The sequence below is a fragment of the Callithrix jacchus genome, chromosome 4, assembly GCF_049354715.1.
Source record: "Callithrix jacchus isolate 240 chromosome 4, calJac240_pri, whole genome shotgun sequence".
Taxonomy (NCBI): Eukaryota; Metazoa; Chordata; class Mammalia; order Primates; family Cebidae; genus Callithrix; species Callithrix jacchus.
The window spans coordinates 105,036,295-105,058,390 of record NC_133505.1 but is presented as its reverse complement, the minus strand read 5'-3'; the positions used below and the strand labels follow the sequence as shown (position 1 = coordinate 105,058,390).

The 22,096-nt window shown below is 41.8% G+C and overlaps 1 protein-coding gene and 1 long non-coding RNA gene across 2 annotated transcripts in view; one reads left to right on the top strand and one right to left on the bottom strand.

The window, feature by feature from the left end:
• The window catches only part of LOC118152926 (uncharacterized), a 250,062-nt gene extending 244,766 nt beyond the window's left edge, over nt 1–5,296 (top strand). Inside the window, exon 7 of the long non-coding RNA XR_013534875.1 lies at nt 5,171–5,296. This is a non-coding gene — a long non-coding RNA (uncharacterized LOC118152926). The remainder of the gene's footprint in view (nt 1–5,170) is intronic.
• LOC144582346 (uncharacterized) overlaps nt 1–22,096 on the bottom strand; it is a 134,389-nt gene that overhangs the window by 49,205 nt on the left and 63,088 nt on the right. The gene's annotated exons all lie outside the window — the stretch shown is intronic.

Sequence of the window (22,096 nt, the reverse complement as noted above, 5' to 3'; positions counted from 1 at the left end):
AAATGCATGTGAAGAACTTAGCACAGAAACATGGACTCAATGATACTAACTGCCATTAGTTTGTGTTAGTGGTCCTTCTGATGGGGTCATCATAATATAACTAGGACAAAAGTCAGACTGCTTGTCTCTGACTCATGGATGGGGGGAGACTTAAACTCGTGGAGGGAAATGGTCTATGCTGTGGGAAAGAGGAGATAGCAAGGAGGAGGTTTTCCATATATGTAGACTTGGATTTGTTTTTTCTGTACCATCAGAGCAAAAGGTTTGTCTTGCAAAATAAGGAGGATGGAAAAGAGAAAAGGAAAGAGATTATTTCTGGATGATGCACTGCAAACAAAACTGAGGGAGTTGGAACATTGATTACAGGGTTTTCAGTCTCAGTAAGAATCTCAGGATCCTGCATGTGAAATTCATCCGAGAACTTGTGGTTTATTTAGGCTATACCATATTTGACAATATATTAAAAAATGTTTTTTCTTTTCTTACTTGCAAAAAACAACATAAATTGTTACCCCTTCAGCAAACCTAGCTTCATGGGAGGACTAAGGTCACTGGTGATTTTGATTCCCACTCATTTCCTCAAGTATAAAAATAAGAGGAGTCAATCATAGAAGTTCTTTATTTTGGAGGTTCTTAATCTTGGGAATATCATAGGCTACCTTAAAAATTTGATAAATGTTGAATCTCTCACCCCAGAAAAAGTTGCAAGCATATAACTATAAATATGATTTTGTGTACAACTATGGGAGTCCCAGGTTCTGATAAAGCACACTCAATAGACTCTGGGTTAAGAGCCCCTGAGGGTTATTCGTAGCCATTTCTCTTAGTCTACTATTTCAAATACTCTCACTTCAAATCTTCAGGATTGTGAGAGTGAGGAGAAGAGTTAATGTTGTGAATACATTTTTTTCTTGCCTAAAATTGGTCTAGACTTGCTTAAGGGGATAGGTATGTGGGATTTGTCAGGAAAGGTGAAAATACTGACTAGGCTAGAGTGTCAGGTGGACTTGATAATGAGCTTTGCAAGGATCTCTCAGACCTCATTCCGCCTATGCGTCTCCTTGCTCACTCAGCTGCAGCCACCCTGGCCTCATTGAAAAAGCTCTCACATGCCAAGCACACTCCAGCCTCCTGGCCTTTGCCCTTGCTGTGCCCTCTGCCTGGAAAGCCCATCCTCTCTACAACTCCTATACATAATTCAGGCCTTCACGCCAATATCTACTTCTCAGAGAGAATTTCTCAGGCCATCCCATCTAAAAGAACACCCAGTCACTCTCCATGTTCTTTCTTGCTTGATTTTTTTTCCACCAAACTTATCACTACCAGACATTGTTAGGCAATATCTATTTGTTCACTTTTTTTCCACTGTTCCACTATAGTGCTCTTCTCACCCACAGTCTACAAGCAGCCAAAATCTACTCCTTATGGTTCCCAAATAGTCTACGCACCTTCATGTTTCATTTACATGTGTCACAAAATGTTTTCTCACCCTCCAATCATAACTGCACCACCCCATAATGTTTTCTTCCACAGAGAAAAATTTTATTGATACTTGAAGGTCCGCTTGAAAAGGTTACCCTTTCTTCTTAGCTTTTTTTGAGTTCTTCCCCAGCCATTGCCATGGCAGAAATCAATTTAAATTTTGTCTTACTCCATACTTTTATAAATAGTATTAAAATAAAATCCAACATATCACATGGTATCATAATTATCTGCATGCATTTCTGTGTGCTTTGCCAGGTTGTGAGCTTCTGGAGGGCAGGGGCTGAGTCTTCGTTTCTGAGGCTTCTGTGTCTTGCATGGGACATGGCTCATTGTAGGCCAGTGAGAGTAGGTAGGCTTGGATGGCACTGGAAAATTGACAGGTTCTTCAGGAAGAGCCATCTAGATATAGTGAACCACACAGGCAAAGACACTGAGATGTGGAAGAAATGACTTCTGGGAGCCAACTGTTGGGAAATGGATTTATTAGGGGTTATGTAAGATGAAGTGGCCGGACAGTAAAATTGGGTGCTGTATTCGTCCATTTTCACACTGCTAATAAAGACATACCTGAGACTGGGCAATTTTCAAAAGAAAGAGTTTTATTGGACTTACAGTTCCACATGGCTGGCGAGGCCTTACAATCATGATAGAAGGCAAGGAGAAGCAAGTCATGTCTTATGTGGAAGGCGGCAGGCAAAGAAAGAGAGCTTGTGCAGGGAAACTTCTACTTATAATGCCATCAGATCTCATGAGACTTATTCACTATCACGAGAACAGCATGGGAAAGACCTGCCCCCATGATTCAGTTATCTCCCACTGGGTTCCTCCTACAACATGTGAGAATTCAAAATGACATTTGGGTGGGGACACAGCCAAATCATAAAAGATGCCTATCACCAAGAGCCTGTATACCATCTGTAGGGGAAATGGATGTGGTTTAGTCAGGAGTAGGTCAAGGTGGCCTTCTGGTGCAGCATGACTCAGTGGGTTTGGAGTGCAGGCACCCAATCCCACACATTAAGTATCCACGCCATGCGAGCCACGTTAGGTGATCACCCATGTGAGCTTGTGCTTGGCTCAGAGCCACTATTGTTGTAAAAGTTATAATTACCCTGCTAATACTGTACATACAGCTTGCTCATACCCAGAGAGAGTAAAGCCACGTTGGAACTCTCTACAATTCCTTGAGTGTTTTTTTAGATACCTGCCACTTGCCCAGCAACTCCCCTTGTACTTCAGTTAGAACCTGATAATTGGCATCCTGAACAGAATCCTGAGGTGAGTGCACCTTTGGTCCCCATTGATTCCAGGTTGGCCATGTGGCTGCAACATGGGTTGTGGTACCCAGTGTCAGCTGTGCTGCTCAGATGGGCTCCATTGGAAACCTGGGTAGTAGTAGATGGGTTCCCCATGAGCATGGAGAAGGCACTGAAGCAGCTGGAAGCACAAAGCACTGAGAAGGAGCAAGCCTTTGCCAGCAGAGTTGGATGGGCATTTTTGACTGCACTATGAGAAACACACACCCAATCCCTGAGGGATGCAGCACAGTAAAGGCCCTCCATCCTCAGGTGGGGTGCCTGGAGGCCTGGTTACACAGCTCAGAAAAAGAGTTAGAAGCTGCCGTAAATGGAGACCTCCAGGCACAGGTGGGGTGCCTGAAGGCCTGGCTACAGAGCTTGGAAAAGGAATTAGAGGCTGTTCTAAATACAGGCGTGGGTCGGTCATCCCAGTTGGAGACCCCCACTGGATCTGATACTGAGGAGGAAGAAACCCTGTTGCAGGCTTGCCCAGTGTTCTGTCAAATGGTGGATTATAAACAACCACTGCGGCTCCAAGGCCAGGCTCATGGACCCCCACCATAATGCAGCATACTTCATATACTGCCTGTATCCCAACTGAGTTGTGGGAATTAGGCAAGTAGTGCAGCTATCATCCAGGGGAACCTCTGCCCACCTGGATGCTTCATTTATGGGACAAGGGAGCAGATAATATCTCCTGTCCCACCTCTGAAATGGAAAAGCTGGCCTCTCTATCATAGCTCACTCCTCCCTCTGTCAGTGGTTGCAGATGAGCAGGTGTTTGGCACAAGGGCAAGATGACCACATCCTAATTGAATAGCTATGGGCATCCATATGGACTGTGTGGAATGACACAGGTGAAATACCCAAAGCTGTGAGTAAATGGCAGTAATATGCCAATTTGGTACAAGTCATCTGGGACATGGCTATGCAGCAGGCTATGTTTCACCTGAATACCGGGGGCCAGATGATGAACATTTCACCTCCCACATGAGGAATCTCATGTTGGGTTTTGTGCCTCCAAGTGCCTTTGGCTTCCTATCTGCTCTCTGTCCTTACCCCATATGTAGGATACCGCATACATGAAGTGACCACTGCCATGGTGGCTCTTGGGAAAGCAGAAGGCTGTCGGTGGGACTGAGGGGTCTATGCCATAGAGAAGGGGAAGATGCCCTGCCCTCAGGGCCACCCCCATGGGAGAAAAGGGGGCTCCAATGAGTGACACACTCATAGATGTAGACAGATTTGATTTTGGCCAGGGTTGAACATGTGAAAATTGATAAGCAGCTCAATGAAGTTTCTTAACTTTGTGGAGACAATTGTCTCCAGAGCGCCAATTCCAGAAAATGCCCAAAGGGGAGAAGGACATTGCTGTGTAAACGGGTCCTGCCTGGGCACTTCAGCTCAAAGACTACTTGCTGCAGCCAGGAAGAAATGAAGAGCCTTTTCTGTTTGTTTAGGGAACTGGCTGAGGTGCCTGGCTTGGAGGGGACACTGGACGACTGGAGGCCACATGTGGAATCAGCGATCCATTGATACCCCATCAATGTACAGTGGATGCTGGTACTGGTGGATACTGGCATAGATTGCAGCCTTGCTTACAGGAACTCAGATAAGTTTCTGGGCAAACCTGCTTGTATATACGGTTATAGAGGCCGGTCAGTGAAGGTGAAACCCGTATATCTGCATCTTGGCATTAGCTGTTTGGCTCCCTGTTTATACACTGTGTATGTCTCTCTCATACTGGTATACATTCTGGGAGTGGACATTTTACATGGCCTGGTGTTACAAGCCACGGCCAGGGAATTCAGACCTCAAGTGTATGTGGTGTACATACACATCACCAGCCTCAGGTCTTGCCACAACCCTGACGGGTTACTTCCACCTGTTAATACAATTGCCAGGTGGGCTTATAGAGATAACCGAGACAATTAAAATGCTGGAGGAAGTACAGATAGTACACGGCACCCACACTGCTTACAATTCTCCAGTGTGGCCAGTTAGAAGGCCTGATGGAACTTGGCAGATGACAGTGGACTATTGGGAACTGAATAAAGTAACACCACCTTTGCCTTTGCATGCAGCTGTACCATCAATCATGGATTTGATGGACTATTTTATGACAGAACTGGGACAGTGCCACTATGTAATGGACTTGGCCAATGCAGTTTTCTCCGTAGACATCACTCCAGAGATCCAGGAACAGTTCGCTTTCACTTGGGACAAGTGACAATGGACTTTTACAGTGTTGCCACAGAGCTATGTGCATACACTTGCCATATATCATGGTCTAGTGTCAGCGGATTTAGCCACCTGGCAATGTCCAGAAGGGGTCTGCCTATTCCATTATATCAATGTTATCATGTTAACCTCTGATTCTCTTACAGATTTATAAGCGGCGGCACCCCTCTTGCAGCAGCATTTGGCAGCATGTGATTGGGCCGTCAACAAATCCAAGGTCCAAGGAGCTGGATTATCTGCCAAATCCTTAGGAGTTTTCTGGTCAGGTAAGACAAAGGCTATCCCAGAGGCTATCATCGATAAGATTCAGGCATATCCCTGGCCCACTAAGGTGAAGCAGCTGGAAGCTTTTGTGGGCATCCTGGGATATTTGTGGGCATTTGTGCCCCATTTAGCTCAAATGATAAACCTGTTACATTGGTTAACAAAGAAGAGAGCTACCTGGGGTTGGGATAATGCAGCTGAGGCCACCTTCTTGGCAACCAAGCATGCTGTTCAGCAGGCACAAGCCCTGTGGGTAGTTGACCAGGGGTGCCTGTTTGAGCTAGATGTGCATGTGACCACAGACGATTTGGATTGGGGCCTATGGCAGTGCATGGAGTACCTGAGAATGCCAGTAGGCCTTTGGTCCCAACTTTGGAAAGGAGCTGAGCTCTGGTCTTCCTTGATAGAGAAGGAACTAGCAGCTATATATGCCACCCTTCATGCTTGTGACAGTGTGACAGGATGGGCTGCAGTCATTGTGCAGATGACTTGCCCAATAGCAGGATGGGTGCATTCGTGGATAATGATCTCTTGGCCTGCAATGGCTCAGACATCCACTTTGGCAAAGTGGGGCTCCTACTTGGAGCAGCAAAGTACACTGAGTACAAGTCCTTTAGCAGCAACGTTGAAAGAGGTCTTGGGACCTGTAATCCTAATGTAAGATAAGGCTCTGGGGCCTGAGGTACCCCTAGAACCTAAGCTTTCACCGTTTAAGGAAGGGGTCCTCCTTTCCTGATGGGGCATGGTACACAGATGGATCCAGCTGAGGTGCTACTGCTGCCTGGATTGCTGTTAACTGACACTATATGGTGTGAAACTGGGTATGGACAAAGTAGCCAATGAGCTGAACGTAGAGCAGTATGGATGGTCATCATCCAGGAGGTGACACCTATGGTAATTTTTACCAATAGCTGGGCAGTCTATTGAGGCTTAACCTTGTGGTTAACTACCTGGAAAATGCAGAAGTGGCTAGTCAACCATTGACCCATTTGGGGCCAAGCCATGTGGCAAGACCTCTGGGAAATGGGTCATCAGAAAGAGGTAACTATTTATCATGTGTCAGACCATATGCCTTTGGCCACCCCCGGCAATAATGAGGCAGATACCTTGGCCAAGGTTTGATGGTTAGACTTGGCACCTACACAAGATGTGGCCATGTGGCTACACTGGAAACAGACATGCGGTGGGGGGAGGGGTAAACTGATGCAGCAGGTCAATAAGCAATAAGTCCCTGCCCATGCAAGCCATTTGGGAGGCTTGTCATAAACATCTGGCAGGTAATTAGGCAGGTGCTTAGGCATATCCTAAATGGAGGCAGGTGCCCAGTATGATGCAACAAGTAACGATAGGACAAGTGCCCTTAACCAGGTGGCAAATATACTACTTCAGGCCACTGCCTACATCACAAAAGTATATACATGCGCTAACAGCTGTGGGCATGGCCACAGGCCTGTTGTTCACGTACCCTTGCATTGTGGCTGAACAACAGAACACCATCCAGGTTCTTAAACGCTTATGTGCCCTGTATGGTTGCCCTTCGGCTGTTGAGAGTGATAGGGGAACACATTTCACTGAACAACAGGTACAACGATGGGCGCCAAAAATGGATATAAAGTGGGGATTCCAAGTGCCATACAACCTGCAACCTGTGGGTATGATCAAAAGATATAGTGGATTCTTGAAGAATGGGTTACACCAGCATGTCACATTCCCATCTTTGCGGGCCTGGGGCAGGACCAGGCTGGACCTGGTGCTCCAAATGTTGAATGAATGGCCATGGAAAGGAGGCCCAACCCTGGTGGAGGCTTCATTACATTGGGCCACCGCCCCCATTCAGTTGCAGATATATACCAAAGATGACCTCCTCCGACTAGGTATGGGGATGAATGGTAACCCATTTTTGCCTGCCCCCATGCCCCTAAAGGCAGGGGAACAGAAAACCCGACTGTGGCCATGGACCTTCCAAGCACCCCACTGCTGGTGGATGACCACTGTAGCCGGGGGGAAGGCCTACAGTAACTTGCATGTCATTCCTTGGGTGTTTAACATATGGCCCCTGCAGTTGACTATTCTTAGGGGAAGGGCCAAAGAAGGAACCCTTCTCTGGGGGACATCTGTACTGTCTTTATGGCCTATTATGAACTCCCCCGTTACTTTGGCATGGATACAGGACTCAAAGGAACCACAGGGTATTGAGAAGGTGTGTTACCATCGTCCAGGGCAAAAGCCCTTGGCAACTGCATTGTTATCCAGGGATGAAAAGTTCACCTGTATTTTGCCCAAGGGACATGCTTTACCTCTGTTAGTACCTGTGCCTGCTCTGTCATTTGGACCATAGGTTAACATGCTCCAACTGCATTGTGGACTAGGCCCACACCTGTGCTGCAGTGACCAATGTTTCTGACTGTTGGATCTGTACTGCCCTTCCAGCAGCAGCTGCAGTTGGCTTGCCTTGCTACATACATTCAGTATCTGCAGAGAACTGTACATGACCCAGAGACCTGGGGTCCCATGGCCAATCCCCTGGAACATAATGCAGCAAGCTTTGGACAAAGGTTGCCACAAGACCCACAGCACAGACCCATTATGATGAATGGGGCTGTGCGATGGTTAATACTGAGTGTCAACTTGATTGGATTGAGGAATGCAAAGTATTAATCCTGGATGTGTCTGTGTGGGTGTTGCCAAACGAGATTAGCATTTGAGTCAGTGGTCTCATGCAGGTGGATCCACCCTTAATCTGGTGGGCACAATCTAATCAGCTTCCAGTGAATATAAAGCAGACAGAAAAACATGAAAAAGAGAGACAGGTCTAGTCTCCCATCCTACATCTTTCTCTGGTGCTGGATGCTTCCTGCCCTCAAACACTGGACTCCCCCCAGTTCTTCAGTTTGGGACTTGAATTGGCTCTCCTTGCTCCTCAGCTTGCAGACAGCCCATTATATAACCTTGAGATGGTGTAAGTTAATACTTAACTCCTATACATATATTTGTGTATGTGTGTGTGTGTGTATACATTCACCTATCCTTGCAGTGTGATATATGTATCCTGTTAGTTCTGTCCCTCTAAGAGAACCTGACTAATACAGGTTGGCTAGTGGGGTAACATGTAGTACTGCCAGCCAAGGTGCCACAGTGCATAGAGCAACACTGGGATAACACCACTATGGGATGGGTATCTGTCATGCCTGTGCAAACATAACACATGTCACCACACCAAAGATATGATAGAATAAGCAGCCCCACCAAGGTCAAGTCCCAGTGGACCTTGTGCCCCTGGGAGTTTATGGGGTGGGGGCATAGGGTGGCCTTACCTACCAGTAAACTGGACTGGACATTATACCTGGGGGTGGCCTTATGTACCTGCCACTGTTCTCCCCAGGTTGCCCAGACCACTGCATAACTAAGAGGTGCTATGCTTTCAGTTTTTGCAAGTGTGATGAGCCCCTGGTGGTTCCACCCTTTGGCAATGACCGTCCCTGGAGTGGGTGTCATAACTTTAGAAGCACCAGTTACTACTCTTGCAGAGCACACTGCTCAGGCTCTACATTATACCTGAGTGGCCCTTGTCCTGTTAACAGATGAGGTTGAGAAGGCACCTGTGCCCTTTTAGAAACACAGTTCTAAACACAGTTGTACCTTTATCCCTGACAATCAGCAGAACATAATAGCAGCCCTCAAGGGGTCTCATGGGAGAGTAAGGCAGTTGCAAGCCTTACTGATGACCACTTGCAGAGATGGTGGGCATCAATAGGCTCTGGCCTATGCTGGGCTCTAATAGTCATAAGTAGCATAGCTAGGATCCTAGTAGTGAGCTGTTGCTTTCTGTAGTGATGTTGTGGGTTATGGATTCAGGGCTCTTCCCTATGGGCACATGTCCCTGCCTGGAGGATGTTCTCAGCCTAGGGGGTGGAGTGTAAGGAAAATGGATGTGCTGCGGTCAAGAATAGGCCGAGGCAGACATCTGGTCCAGTGATGACTCAGCGGGTTTGGAGGACAGGTGCACAATCCTACACGTTCTGTAACCACGCCATGTGAGGTGCATTAGGTGATCACCCACATGGGCTGATACTGGCTCAGAGCCACTGTCTGTAAAAAGCTTATTAACCCAGCTAACGCTGTATATACCACTCCCTCACACCCAAAGAGAGAGTAAAGCCATGAAGAAACTTGAGTGTTTTTCCCAGCTACCTGCCACTCGCCCACTGCCTCCCCTTGGACCTCAATTAGAACCTGATACCATGCTAAAGAGTTGATCCAGGAGAATAAGCATGGTTGATCCAGATTTCAGGAAGTTTAATCTCAGAATAGTCTACGATCACTATTTTTGGTATAATAGTCTGCATAGTGCTTTTTAAAAACAGTGAGAAAAGTAGACATAGTATTGAAAAAGGAGTTGGGGTTATAATTTTCAAGAAAAGGTGAAAGTCAGGTTCATTGTGGGTAAGCTTTAGTATGGTGACCCATCTGCTACTCTATGAAAAGTTGACAATAAAGACCAAAGAAGTGGGGAAATAACCTGATTGAAATGCCACTTTCATTTCCTCTCTTCCCACAGCTCTTTTGGTGTGGCTGCAAAGCCATTTCCAATACTGTGATCCTGGTATGTGCCTTGCTGGCACCCTACCTTTGGCAGCCTGGGGGAGGAGTGAGATGACCGCATCAGAGGTCTGTGCCCTCAGAGCTGGTCTTCAGCCACTTGCAACTGGGTGCAGTGAGCCTTTTGTTGCCAGGTTGAGGTTCTGGTCTTCCCAGTGGGCACCTTTTCTCAGATACATGCAGATGGCCCATAAATAATAGATTTTTGTCAGATTTGTGTATATCTCCAAATTCTTCTATTACTCTAAAACTCCAAATTGTACACCTAAATTTCACCTCTGCCCTACCATAGCTTTTCCAGAGATAGAAAAGCAGCCACTTGTAAGGACTCTCTGTTTTTCTGATATTACTAAAGCTCACAGAACATGTCATAGAATTTCCACAGAAAATCTCCAGATAGCACTTTAGAACACTCTTGGGTTCCATATTTTAATTTTATCACAATGAATTTCTTTGAAGTTATTTTATGTTTAGACCAAACAGAGATATCCTGTATTGTTTCTGACCCATGCTGAGGTAGCATTTGTGAAAGCTTGAGAATCCAGATGCCATGGGGGAACTGGGATTAATTTCTCCCCCCTGGGGGGAAAGCTGCATCTCAGCTCTTGCCCAGGCATTGCCAGCCCTAACCCTTCAACACTTTATGACTTCTAAAGCCACATCTCTTCATCTGTATAGCCTGAAAATGGTCAGGAGAAAGGGAGAACAGACTAGAGAAAGGGAGATGGGGAGAGAGCAACACCAGGGAAGGTACAGCATTTCTGACATGGAAAGGTTTGTTTAGTGGTGTTGTCATCATTAGAAAGCCCCATTATCTGCAGGAAGAAAGAAACCATCAAAAGAAGGAAACTCTTTAAAGCAAAAGCATTCACCACATACCACACTGCATGACTATGCATGGATTTAAGAAAGTTTTTTTTAAAAGAATTGATATAAGGTATAAAGAAATCTAGAGATCAATTTAATTAAATAACTACCTGTGGACAGGAGCTCTAGTTGTTAAGTTGGAGAGGCTCCTTGTCTCCTTTTTCCTCTGGTATTTTATTTCCTATGGTATTTATTTTTGAACTACCCCATATTTCAAACTCTAAAGTGCTGTGTTGGCCTCTACTTATTTACCACTTGTGTTCTCTCAGCCTTGCCTGTCCAGTCACTACTGTAGTGACCCCGACTCTTCCCCTTCCTCTTCCTGGCTGGCTCACACAGTGAGGTTCTGACAGCGCTGAGCATCAGGACTCTGCCACATGCCTCCTGCTGCTTAGGAGGCCCTTGGCAGAAGGCCCACAGGTACCCACTCAGCACACCTGCATGCACAATCTGGAAATGCCCTGTGGGTGAGCCATTAAACAGTAGGGACCAGGGGCCCAAGCATATGAGCCACCCTATTTCTCTGCTGCATAGTTGCTTCTGAGACATATTACATATGGCCCCTAAGACTGTCCTCCAGGATCCAGCAACCAGAAAAGGAGACAGAAAAGGAGACAGCTTGATAACATATCTTTTCATTTGTTCTCCTTCTGTCCCTATTTTATTCTTCTGTGTTTTACTCTTGCTCCCTAGACCATGCTCTGTGATAAATAGGGTAATGCTAAGTCATCCTGGTTTGCCCATGTTGATGCCTGTTTAAACTGTTGCCATGACATAATTATTAATAGCTTCTCCTTTTACTCCAATATTGTCCCTATTGAATGATCAATTATATGGTCTGTGTAATTATCTGCTCTATGTTTGAACTTCAGAAAAATTTAGGCACGTAAAATGGATCCAGATTGTGGTTGATTACAAAAGTGTGCAGTGGAGAGGAGGAATTGAGAGCCTATATGAGCCAGGCAGCCACTTACTGTATGCATTTGGGATTAAACAGTGAACAATGGAAAGATCCCTACCAGATGCTTACATGCTAGCAGGAGGAAACATGCAATGATATAAGGAATTACATTATATAGAATTTTAAAAAGTATTAGAGGAGGAAGGAAAACAGGGGAAACAAGAAACTGAGTAATGAAGAGGTTGATTGCAATTCCAGATATGATGGTCAGAGTAGGTCCATTGTGAGGGTGACACTTGAGCAAAGCCTTGAAGGAGGTGAAGGAACTAAGATTCAAGTGAGAGGGGAGGATCACTCCAGGCAGAGCAAACAGCCAATAATATAGAGACCTTCAGGCTTTATTCAAGAAACAACCTGGAGGCTGGTGTGGCTGAACTTGAATGAGTAGACAGGTTCGAGAGACTGTGTGGAAGAGTTGGTTTCTGAACAGTTCATTTCCTGCCATCAGACTAAGGCCCTGTGCTGATTGCCCAAGCCTGGATTTTAAACCAATTAGTGGAAAGAGAGGTCAGAAAATCACTACAATCCCACACTTGACTTATGTGTCTAAGAACTTTCCCTTGGAGCTTTAGCTAAGCCCTCAAACCACAGAGCTGCTACACATTTGGGGAAAGGTGAAGTGGATGGTGGAACCCAACCACAATTTCCTCCTTAGTGACTGAACCTTGAGAAAGATTCCTTTTGCAGTCTCTAAAGTTTGAGTCCTAGTCTGAATGAAATAACTTCTCCATGTTTGGCTATTATACCACTGGCTGTCATCAAACATTTTTCAACCAGAAAAACTAGAAGAAAGATGTAGATAATGTGAGTTTTTGAAGAGATACACAGGGTATAACTCACTGGTAGTAGCTACCTGTTTCTGAGAAGAATATTGAACCCACTTCTTTGGGAGTCCACAGAGATAGATACTCTGCCTCTATGACTTAGGGGAGACCCTGAGGAGTAGCATCTGAGTAGCTTTATGAGATTTCCAGGTCCTTCCAAGGGTTTGTCTTTTTGAGTCCTAGAACCTATGGTGGTGGCTCAGAAGAATGGCAGGACCCAGCTCTATTCCTGCTGTCCTCCTGCAGCCTCCACATTCACAGCTGTCTTTTAGATGTCAACTTGGATGGACAGGCTCTAAAACATGAGAATTTAGAGATGATCTACTGCTAATCTAGTGCCCTTGGATTTCAGATATGAAAACTGAGCTCAGGAAAGGCCAATGACTTGCCCAAATGTACAATCTTGGGAACTCATATTCTGTCCTCTTAATCTAGTACTATGTCTATAACACTAAACTCACTTAACTTTTAAAAAGTTGTCTATTACTGTAGATTAGCTGAATCCTGATTACAAACATTAAGAATAAATATTATTTAGATGGTAGCAGATGACTCCTGTAGACAGAAGGAATTATCTAAGACTTGAGTCATCAAGGTTGTTAAGATGGTTTTTACTTACTTAAAAGCCAGACAGAGGACATGGGAGAATGTATAGGATATACACCATTATGAACATTGACCTCTGGAAATGAAAATAAATAAAGGTTAAATTCTACCTTAAGTAATACCATAATAACAATACATACTAGATTTTTATGCAGAAAACTTGCGTTTAGGGTGTCAAATCTGCCATTTCTGTCTGCATGACCTTAAGTCAAGACATATTATCTCTCTGAACTACAATGTTCTCATCTGTAAATGGGAACATTTTGAATAAGTTCAAAGAGTTTTTCTGAAAATTAAGCCAGAAATAGATATGAATACACCTTGTAATCTTGAAAGCTCCTCACAAATGAAAGATACCATTATTTCCAAGTATAGACAGACATTGCTCTGGTGGAGGTAAAAAAGTGATATGGTCCTCATTAACTTAGATTGGAGACAAAATAAATTATTGTAAACAGTTTATTATTGCAACCTCTGAGTCTGATAACAGTATAATTTGTAAAGTGATTCATGTGGTTCAAAGACATTTAGGGATATGTGTTTCTCTAAGACTTGCAGTTCCCTGAGAGGTGTTATAATATGGTCTTATCTATCTTACCTGAGAAGCCATTGGTGAGACCTGGATGTCTTTGCTAATCAAGGATGGGTGGTGAAAAAGAATTAGAATCTATGTACATGAGACAAAACATGTGCTGGCTAATGGGGGATGAATTGGCCAGTGGGGGCTTCTGATCAACAGCAAAGGCTCACTTGATTGGGCAAGGAGCTACTGCCTCACAACTAAAATGCTTAGCTGCCATTTTCATAAAATCCTTGAAGCTGATGACGTGGGAAATATTTCTGGTAGTGTACATAATATTTAAGATGTGGGCTCTGGAATCAGGTTGCTCAGAGTCTACTCTTGATCCTATTAAGTTTTAGTGGTATAGCTTTGTGCAACTGATTAAATACCTCTAAGATTTAGTTTTCTCATCTGTAAAATGGGGATAATAATAATCCTAAGATTTATTGTGAAGATTAATGGAAGCAATTCATAAAATGTATATAGGCCAATAGCTGGCATAAAATAAGTAAACTGTCAATGTCCATATCAAATTTATTTAAGTAGGTTCTTTCTCTACATATCACAATAGATATGAATACTGTTTATTTTAAGCCATAAATATTATTCCTACTTATATTTTAACATTTAATATTAAAAAAAGAAAAGAAAAAGTAACTTTTAAAAACACATAGAGTTAGTTTAGCATGGTTTTTGCTATACTGGCATTTGATCATATGATGATAACTATCTTTTTCTTCTGTTTTTTTCTCTTGTTGACCTTAGTTGTGAAATTCCATTCTTCAGAATGTAGACTTTGTTTCCTGAGAATTGCAGCTGAGTCACACCACCTCTTCCACTAAGTCTTCTGAGTGCTTCTGTAGGCCTATCTGAGAGGAATCTAGAGTAAAAGGCTTTCCAGGAGAGGGACAGGTTGTGTTATTCAAAAAAACACCAAATACAGCCTGAACCAGCAAGGAATTTATAGCAAGGACCAGTGCCTTGGCTGGGGTACTGTGTTCTGGATTTCAGTTGTTTTTTTTTTTTTCTACCAAGGGCTAGGATTTCTGGAGGTGAAAATTCAAAATCTCTCCTTTCACTCCAATGGGACTCAGCCTGTAAACCATCTGTGTAAGTAATTCTCAGACCTTACCAATACACTGCAGGATACTTTTCCTGTGCCAGGGCTTTCTATGTGAAGACACTCAGCCAGAAATGCCTGATAAGTCTTCACTCTCATCAGCATCATGGTGACTAGGAGCAATTTATTTGGGATTATACTAGTTCCGTAAATGTTGTCTTACAAGCATCATTTTTGAAGAGTAGCAAAACCCTACCTATATTCTACAATCAACTGATGTGAATAAAAGGTAAAATAAATGATAGCTGCTGTGTCTATGTTAGTTGAGAGGGTTGTGTGTGTGTGTGTGTGTGTGTGTGTGTATGTAAACTCCATTGGAAAAGAAACAATAGAAAAATGGAAACAAGTGAATTTTGCATAAAGAGAAGAAAGAGGAAGACCTTTAGGAATCTTGGATGATGTGGGTAAATGGAAAAGCATTTGTATCTTGAATGGAAACCCCCATGAGAATCAAAGGACAGCACATCATCTCTGCACATTCCCAGAGGGCCACCTCATCACCTTTCCCTGAACCATAGTAAGCTCTACCCTGGGGAATAATTCACATCATTGCCCTTCCTTATGGAGCTAGTGACTCAGAGATATTGTTTCCAGTGAAGAATTATGAAATATGACTTTGCTCAAATTCTGGATAAGCAGAAGCAAGTGAGCCTTACGTGACACCAAGAGCTCTTCCTGCTACCATAACAACAGCAATTTTCACTGCCTTACCTGCGGGCAGGTGGAAAAGTCACCCTGCATACATTCTCACTGATCACTTTGCCAAACTTCTCTGTAGTATGCAATGCTCTTAAGTACAGTCTTGGGTCTCTTAATGTTGAGGGTACATTCAGAGAAATGCATTGTTAGGTGATTTTGTCATTGTGCAAACATCATAGAGTGTACTTACACAAACCTAGAAGGTATAGCTTACTATACACCTAGGCTATATGGTATAGCCTATTGCTTTTAGGCTACAAACTTGTTTAGCCTAAACAAGGTTCGAAAAATAACCACACAAAGTAAATAAGCATAGAAAAGGCAGAGTTAAATATAGAAAATAAACATAGAAAAATTTTAAAATAAACATAAAAAGTAAACAGAAATAAGCAAATAAATATAGAAAAGGTACAGTTAGAAAAAAAGGTGTAGAAGCTAAAAAATGGTGCATGTATATAAGGTGCTTCCCATGAATGGGGCTTGCAGGACTGGAAGTCGCTCTGGGTGAGTTAGTGAGTGGAGAGTGAATGTGAAGGCCCAGGACAATAGCGTGCACTCCTGTAGGCTTTATAAACACTGCACATTTAGGCTATACTAAATTTATTAAAAATATTTTTCTTCTACAATACTTTAAATTTACTATAATATGTTTATATATTTAAGTTAAAAAACTTTTGAGTCTTTTGTAATAACACAGTTTAAGACACACATTGTACAGCTATACACGAATGTTTTCTTGATATCCTTATTCTGTAAGCTCTTTTCAATTAAAAAAAATTTTTAATCATTTTTGTTAAAAATAAAGACACACATTAGCCTAGGCCTATGCAGGGTCAGACTGTCAACATCACTGTCTTCTTCCTCTGCATGTTGTTCCACTGGAAAGTCTTCAGGAGCAGTCACACACATGCAGCTGTCATCTCCTATGATAACAATGCTTTCTTGAGCACCTTCTGAAGGACTGGCCTGAGGTTGCTTTACAGTTAACTTTCTTTATAAGTAAAAGGAGTATACTTTAAAATAATGATAAAAAGTATAGTATTAGCAAATACATAAACTAGTAATATAGTCATTTATTATCATTATCAAGTATTATGTATTGTACATAAATGTATGTCCTTTTATTTGACTGACAGTAGAGTACGTTTGTTTCACCAGTGTCCCTACAAACACCTGAGTAATGGATAGTGCTGCAATGTTATGATGGTTCCCAGATCACTAGACAATAGGCATTTTTCAGCTCCATTATAATCTTATGGGATCACCATCATGAATGTGGTTCGTTGGTGACTGAAATGTCATTTTGCAGCACATAACTGTATTTAAGATTTCCATTATAAAACCAAGAGAGTAATCTTTTCAGTCTTGTAACTCTTTCAATGTCACAAGGAAGCTTCTATGGAGGTCTCTGTTAAGATCTGTTCTTTCTCAAGGATAGAGCTGAATCAATCTGGTGCTGCTTCTCTTTGAATTGATCATCTTCAAATGCAGTTGGTCTTTCAGTTTCCATTCTTCTTTGGAATATTTACGGCCCAACCTACAGAAAACTAGAAAGGAAGGAAATTCTCCAAAGAGCAGACTGCAGGAGCATAGAGCAATAATTGGAGGAGTGAGATTTTCCAACTTCCTTTGTAACCAGCGGCTGTGCAAGCCTCCACATTATCATCCAACCAGAGGATTTTTGTTGCAGTGAATAGGTCATAATCAGATTTGGCACTGGTCATGCCATGGGTCATGGTCTTGTCCAGAGTTCTTAGTCATTATTTTAAAATTTGGGTTGCAGAAATCATGGCTTTATGTATCCCTTCCCAATAACATGTCCTGAGTTGTGACTTCAGCTGTGCCCTATACTAAGGAGAACGCATGCCAGTCACAAGGACAGGAGAGAAGCAAAGCTATTCTTTGAGCTCCCTCAGGTAGTACGTGGTGAATCCAATTCAGCCTATACTTTCTGCACTCAAGTCTTAACAATCACTATGTCAGTCTCAGTTCACTCTGCAAAACAGAAACCATTCAAGGTATTCTGAACAGAAAGGGTTTACTACAAGTTTTCACAATTATGGAAAGAACTTAGATAGCAAAGGTCAGGAAAGCCACTCCTAAATTTCAGAAAATCTAGATGGACCAGAAGTACAGGAAAGTTACCACTGGTAATTTCAACTTCCTGCAGCACAAAGTGGTCGATTCTTAGGATACCTAAAAGTTTTGCACAAAACTTCATGTGTTGTGCTTGCTAAAACCAGTGCACTAGCCACTCCTAGAGAACAATGTTTTCTTCTGATTCTCTGTCTAAATCTCACGGGAGTGCTTCTCCCTGACAGAATCTAATCTGGAACCATATTAGTAAATAATTCTGGAAAATATAGCTGCCAGGCTGCTTTCCTATAATGCAAGGGTGTGTGTAGAAGGAACTAGATGTGTTGCGTTGACCACAGTCTGGTTTAACCATGACTTCTACTGCCTCCCACTAGAGGAGGCAGTGAACAGCACTATCATAGTAGTGAACAGTACTACCACTCATGCCTCTAATAAATATTTATCTGACATCTACATGTGACAGACACAAAGGATCGGGGAGCTTTAAGAGTCAATATTTCTGGCCTCTGGTGCTTATCACACCACCCACTAATTCTATTCAGGTAACTAAGTGGTTTTCCTTCTGTTCCTGTCCTTTACCATAGAATTTACCTTATTTAGTAAAATGCATCAATTCATATCAGAACGGTAAGAGCTGTAATTATTGCAATCATTGTTTATCCTCCCTATTCCCTTAGGTTTATACATTACTTATTTATCTTGAATGGTCTCCAGTGGTAGAGGAGAAAATATGGGTTCTCCATTTAGGGTTTTTAGGATTAGTGCCTGAGATCATCTTGCCATTTAGAATTTATTATGATTAAATCAGTGACTGTGACATCTACATTAGCTCCCTCATTTGTCACAATGAATTGTTCCCATAGAGACTTCAGGGTCCTGAATTCTGAAAGAACACCAAAGAATCAAACATATCTCAGGTGTCATTGGTAAACCTAGGCATGATAACAGAAGAAAGGAATACAGAGAAAAAGAATTGAAAGAAGATAATTGAAAAAGGGCAGGGAAAGAAAGGAGACCCTTTCCCTATACCTATTTGTAGTCTGTTCATGTTGACAAAAGTTTTTAATGGGGAAAAGCTGACAAGGTTAACTTTAGAAGCTGGGTATAAAATTGCTTTTATCGCAAAATCTCAAGTTAAAAAAAGTGTGGAAAAATATTGGGAGACATCTGCAAAAATGTTATTCTGTGTGGTATGATTATGGAGAATCTTTTTTCCTTCCAATTTTTCTACAATGGGCATATATAAATTTCATAATCAGAAAAGAGTGAACTTTTTTTAATGACACAAAAATAAACCAAGGTACCATATAATGATAAAACTCAGCCATTGTCTTGTCACTAATATTATACACTGTAAAAATTGGTGATCAGGCCTGGGTGCAGTGGCCCATCCCTGTAATCCCAGCATTTCAGTGGGCTGAGACCTGCGGTCAGGAGTTCGAGACCAACCTGGCCAACATGGCGAAACCCCACCTCTACTAAAAATACAAACATTAGCCAGGCGTGGTGGTGGGTGCCTGTAATCCTGTCAACTTGAGAGGCTGAGGCAGGACAATCACTTGAACCCGGGGGGCAGAGGTTGCAGTGAGCCAAGATTGTACCACTGTACTCCAGCCTGGGTGACAGAGCAAGACCCTATCTTAAAAAAGAAAAAGAAAAATAAGAAAATGATGATCAGCTTTACTGGCCAGTTCCCCCCTAAAAGAAGAAAGGAGAAATTAGAAAGAATATACTTATCCTTTTATTTGTTACTAGTCTTCTAATGAAATTAGGACCTGAGGTGAGAAGTTAAAAATGCACAAACACATATATGTATACATACAGAAAGAAGATAATTGAAAAAGGGCAGGGAAATATATATGTATACATATATGTATGTGTGTGTTTATGTGTGTGATAGACCTGTCCAAGTCATGTAAATTCTGTCTCTACAGAATTTTTTTTTTAATAGAGAAAATGGAGGCCCAGAGTTCTGTAATCTTTGCAAGGCTTTCCTGTAGGTACTGTCTCACGAACATTATTCAGTACTCCTGACACCAGCCCTCTCTTAGTTCACTGATCCTTGCTACCTGTCAGGGAAAAGAATGGCAGAATTTTCTAATCTTTGAGTCACATTGATTGGGTTGAAATTTATTGGAGGTACTTATTGTTCTGGTCAGTCTTTAAAATCCAGGAGATAAAAAAAATATCTGATCCAATTAAAAGGCTGTTTCCCCTCTATGGTGAGAAATTAGCATCTTTTTTTGTTCCAGTTTTCCAGGAAGTTTTACAATAGATTTCAGCCCTGGACCAGTTTATGACTCCCTTGGTACTTAATTGATTTTAACTGGCAGATAGGTCATGCTTAGAAATTCTTCTTCTCCAGGCAAAGAGTTAATAAGGATCTATCTTTTTTGTCACAATTCTATTAATAAACGATAAATATTAGAAGATACAGAGAAAACAACTGATATTTCTTACTGCATTCACAGTGATTTTATATACATATATCTTAATCCTTAAAGATCCCTAAATTTTTCTCATTTTAATCTATTCTTGTATAGATTTGGTGGCTAACTGGTGTTTCCACTATTATTTTTTCCCTGGTGTTTGATGGCATCTCCTCCATCTTATAGAATTACCAGAATAAGAAATTTCTTTAGTAGTTTTTTAAACATTGCTCTTTTGTTCGTTTTTGTTTTGTTGATATATAATCATTTACATATTTATGGGCATATGGGGGTGTTTGTTAGTTGCATAGAATGTGTAATGATCAAGTCAGGGTATTTGGAGTATCCATCACCTTGAGTGTTTATCATTTTTATGTATTGGTGTCAAGTTTCCTTTCTAGTTACTTAGAAATATTCATAATATTGCTGTTAAGTATAGTCACTGTAGTCTATTATCAAACATTAAAACTTATTTCTTTATCTAATTGTATATTTGTGTTGAATTTTTTAAGGCGAGCCCTAACTTGCCAGGTTATTTTCTATCTCTAGTTGAATGTGAATGAAGTATTTTAAATGACTTTCCAAACTACTACAATACATATTACTGTCAAATGATTTGTTTTCATGGAACATTCATAAGCTAATGCCTCTTTCATCTCAACACCACTGGATACATCTTTCTGTCTTTATGAGGGATTGTTGATAAATAATATAGCCACAACTACCCATGCTAACTTATTCATGACTTCATTCAATGCTTTAGAAAAGATAAAATTAAGATCGAGTTTGCCCAGCAGTGGAATGGGTTCCAGAAAACAACTTCACTAATTTTTGATAGAATCATTGTATCTCAAGGACCCTTAGCCAAAGAAATTTTTGTCAAACTGGTCTAGATTATCAAGACAATTTGTATTTTCTAGACATAGAATAATATGTAGCAAAGAGGAATAATTTGACTTCCTCTTTTCCAAGTTGGATAACTTCTATTTTTTCTCTTGTCTGATTGCTCTGACTAGAGGTTCTAGTACTATGTTGAATAAAAGTGGTGAGAGTGGACCTCACTACTTGTCTTGTTCCAGTTCTTAAGGGAAATGCTTCCAGTTTTGCCCATTCAGTATGATGTTGGCCGTAGGGTTGTTGTCGATGGCTTTTAGTATTTTGAAGTATGCTCCTTTGATGCTAGTTTGTTGATGATTTTTGTCATGAAGAAATGTTGATAATATGATCATATACCTAGAAAACCTTAAAAATTACACCCAAAGACTCGTAGACCTACTAAATTACTACAGCAGAGTTTCAGGATTCAAAAATCAATATCAGTAGCATTTGATCAGTAGCAATATCAGTACAAATATCAATAGCATTTCTCAACACCAATAACATTCAAGCTGAGAACAAAATCAAGAATATGATTCCATTTATAATAACCACACACACACACAAATAAAATATATAGAAATACATTTAACCAAGGGGGTGAAAGATCTCTACAAGGAGGACTACCAAATGCTGCTGAAAGAAATTGTAGATGGCACAAACAAATGGGAAAGCATCCCATACATGCTCACGGGTTGAAAGAATCAATATTGTTAAAATGTCCGTACTGGGTCAGTCTAGAGACTGGGAGGTGGAAGAAGCTGGGACATAAAAGAAGACCAGCCCATTGCTCTCAGTGTCCCAGTGGTTTTGCTATTGCTCACTCACTCATTTATTTATTCAGTAACCCTTATTGAACCCCCACCATGTGCCATATATTATCCTGTGTTGCAGTTATGCCACTCATATCCTTGCCCTCAGTATACTTGTTTCAAGACGTGCAAATACCTGGTTGCAATCCGATATGCTGGGTGAAATATGAACACCATGTTCTAAGTTCTAGATGGTTAAAGGAGAGAATGACCAACTAGCAGTGATGAGGGGAGACAGAGCAAGAAACAGCTTACAGAGAAGGGGATGGTGATGCTTTGAGTTCTGAAGGATAAATAGGAATATGTTCATTACATGAGGGACTATTCCTGACAGAGGAAGCATATCTTTATTTTAA